This window comes from Bison bison, unplaced genomic scaffold (assembly GCF_000754665.1).
Source record: "Bison bison bison isolate TAMUID 2011002044 unplaced genomic scaffold, Bison_UMD1.0 scf7180017864252, whole genome shotgun sequence".
Taxonomy (NCBI): Eukaryota; Metazoa; Chordata; class Mammalia; order Artiodactyla; family Bovidae; genus Bison; species Bison bison.
In genome coordinates this window covers 2,380,730-2,384,246 of record NW_011494824.1, presented here as the reverse complement: position 1 = coordinate 2,384,246, position 3,517 = coordinate 2,380,730, and the positions used below count along the sequence as shown (strand labels likewise).

Sequence of the window (3,517 nt, the reverse complement as noted above, 5' to 3'; positions counted from 1 at the left end):
TGAGTATGGTTTCAGTGTGTTTGCCCTCTGGTGCCCTCTTGCAACACCTACCGTCTTACTTGGGTTTCTCTTACCTTGGGCATGGGGTATCTCTTCACGGCTGCTCCAGCAAGCTGCAGCCATTGCTCCTTACCTTGGATGAGGGGTGTCTCCTCACTGCCACCCTTCCTGACCTTCAATGTGGGATAGTCCTCTGGGCCCTCCTGTGCCCGTGCAGCCACAGCTCCTTGGACGTGGGGTTGGTCCTCCCAGCCACCACCCCTGGCCTCAGTCGTGCGGTTGCTCCTCCCCGTCGCCACCCTTGGCCTCGGGCTTGGGGCGTGGGCATCTCCTCCCGGCCACCACCCCAGACCTCAGACGTGGGGTAACTCCTCTAGTCGTCACCCCTGGCCTCAGGCGTGGGTTGCTCCTCCCGGCCGCCGCCCCTGACCTCGGACACGGGGTATCTCCTCTCGGCCGTTCCTGCGCCGTCGCAGCCTGGCACTCTCGGCCGCTGCCCCTGACGTCGGACGTGGGGTAACTCCTCTTGGCCGCCGCCCTTCGGGCATGGGGTCCTCCCGACTTCTGCCCCTGACCTCGGACGTGGGGTGGCTCCTCTGAGCCGCGCTATGGCGCCCGTCGCAGCCGCCTGCGCTTACACAAATAATAAACAGGTCATTTTAGAAAAGTAAACACTACAGATAAATGAAAAAAAAAGATCAAATAACTTAGAATTTCACCTCCCAGAATTAACTAATGTTATAGACTCTAATCCTATTCCACTCCTCTGTATCGCTCTCCGTAGATGTATGGGTGTGAATGCATGTACTGGGAGTACGTACATACTGGCACCAAATTTATACGCTACAAGTTGGGGTTACAAAAGAAAAAGGAAAAACGAAATGCTCTTTCTTCCCTATAGATGACCTCTCATTCTCAAGGCTACATCTTGCCCCTGGGAACGTCCCCCAATATTAGTGGCCTCTTAATTGCAACACCAGTGTTCTCAGATCCCTACCCATCTGGTCCTTTTTACAGTGCTTCTTCAATCCCTGCCAAGGCTCAACAAGGGGGCAGTGAGTGAGGACATCTCCTACTGAGGACTGACTGTCTCCCTTCTAAGTTTATATATTGAAGCTGTAATTCCCAATGGGTTGGCACTGGGAGGTGGGGCATTAGGGAGATAATTAAGTTTAATGAGGTAATGAGGAGGGGCCCCCATGATGGGATTAGTGTGCCTATAAGAAGAAGAGAGACCAGAACTCTCTCTCTCTCTTTCCCAGGCATGTAAGGACACAGTTGGAAGACAGATGTCTAGGAACCAGGAAGTAGGCCCATGTCAGGAACCCAAGGCCACCTTGATTTTGGGTTCCCAGCCTCCAGGTCTGTGAGAAATAAATGTCTGTGGATTAAGCCACCCAGCTTGTCGTGTTTTGTTATAAAACCTGGGCTAAGACAGCTCCAGATTCTACCTGTGCAACTCAGCAGTTTGTTCACGTCCCATGCCTGGGGTTAATCTGTGAAGCAGTGATAATCCTACTGAACTTTTGATTGATAGAGGATTAACTGAGATCATATGCCAGAGGCTTTATATCTCTACCAGGAACAAAGTAGAACTGAACAAACACTACCTCCCTCCTCCACGTGTTCTCCACCTGGAGAAATAGACCCAATGTAGTTAAAATCTGTGTGTTCCCTCTCTCAGGAATTAACTGAACTGCCAAGGAGAGCCTCAGCACTTAACCATAAAGAGAACAGATCATTTTGTCTGAGTTTGAAGTGTCAGTGTGTGGGGGGCACTTTTTAAGGCCCACCCTTCCACCCCACTCAGCAAATCACTCTTTAAGAAATGCTGTTGTCCCTGTGAGAAGCAAAAGTACTGTGTAAACAGGAGGCTTGATCGGCTGTATTACTTTACTCTCTATTTACTACTAGCAGGTCCATAGGTTTCAAACCCACATGTTTTAAAACTTCGACTTCAGAACAGCCTCTTAACCCCACCTCAAAACAAATGGTATGTATCTATGTGCAAAAATACATTAATATCAGCCGAGTTTTGTAAGTTTGGAGATTTTTTATGACTCTATTTAGGATAAATGCAAAAACCATAGGTTTAAACAACAACAACCAAAAGGAATGAGTGTCTTTACCTTAAATTAACATATGAGGCAGAAAAACATTAATAGAACTGAGTCTACAACTGTTTCTCCAACACAGCTTGCAAATAATCATTGAGTTGACCCAAAGGGGCCCCTTTAAGACGAGATCAGACTTTCTTTGCTTTTTCGCCAAGGTCAAACCCACTCATACTGGCTCCACAACTTCAGGCAAGGAAGCTCTACATTCTAGCTCTTCCAGATTTCTCCTGAATTAAGTTAGGTGTCAATTTTCACAAAAAGTGTGATGCTGAGCTGTATTTTTAAAAATGTCTTCTCCAGTAGACTCCTAAACCATCTCCCAGATGGGTAATATGCCAGGAAATTGCAGGACCACAAACACCTTCTTCCCTCTGGATTCCCCATTTACCTGAAGTAATGGTCAATTGCTCAAAAACATCAGCAGTGAGTCAGACTCAGTGATCAATAGAACAGAGCCCCGAGGTGTTAAATAGAGAGATAACCTAAAGGTAAAGTTTAAGCAGCCCCAGCTGACATGCTAATCAGGCATTTTCAGAGCTGGGTGATGGTATTTTTCCAGGGTGTCAGGAGCTCAGTAAAGAGCTTCCTGGTACAGATCGAACAGGACAATTGATCCAAATTGCCTTCTGCTCCGAACAACCGAATCTTCAGATCTGTGGCCCTAAAGCCCACAATGCAAGATCTACGCCTACTGACAAAGGAAATGTAGCTTGATTGGGTTTTGATGTGCTTTGGAGCTGAGTTCAGTCCTGGTTCTGCTGTGCCCAGAGGCTCTCGGGTCCCATCTGTGGACCTCAATTTCCTCTTCTGTAAAATGCAGATTTGCATTAGTCAGGGCCCCACATCTGCCCAAGTTCAAGACCCAGCAGAGAGACTGTTCAACAGAGAAATCCTAGCCAGTGAAGGCAGAGTCCAGATGGCTTTGCTCTGCCCAGAGTTTAGGAAACACTGGATTTGGTGCTTACTGCGTCTTCCCTAGTTCTCAGATTTCTGATTGAAAGATGTAAAACTACTCTGGGTAGGAGCAGTTTTTCTTTAACAATGTTAAGATGTCTTTACCATGTTATAGGAAGAGCAGGCCAGCAGTGGGTACCAGGAGCATCTTAGGATGCTGACACCCAAGATGGTTTTATTACTGTTTGCCTCTTCACATGAAGGTGCACAAGTGTCTCCTTTCATCTGTCCTGATAGCTGTCATTAACACCATGCTCATCCTTCCTTCGGTGGGGAGGCATGGGGGTGGGGTTTGGCATCCTTCTCCCTGAATTAGTAATGAGGGTTCCAGGTGAGCTGGACTCACACACAGGAGAAGGTAACAGGCAGGAAGGCCAGGGGTCTCCAAACAGAAGAAACAGGCTGCAAGTGTCAGACATTTTTTTATCCTTCCCCTAAGTGGCTGC

The 3,517-nt window shown here is 47.8% G+C and overlaps 1 pseudogene; it reads left to right on the top strand.

Annotated features, from left to right (window-relative positions):
- Window positions 1–608: 608 nt before the first annotated feature.
- Window positions 609–3,517, top strand: part of LOC104994162 — a 6,085-nt pseudogene continuing 3,176 nt past the window's right edge.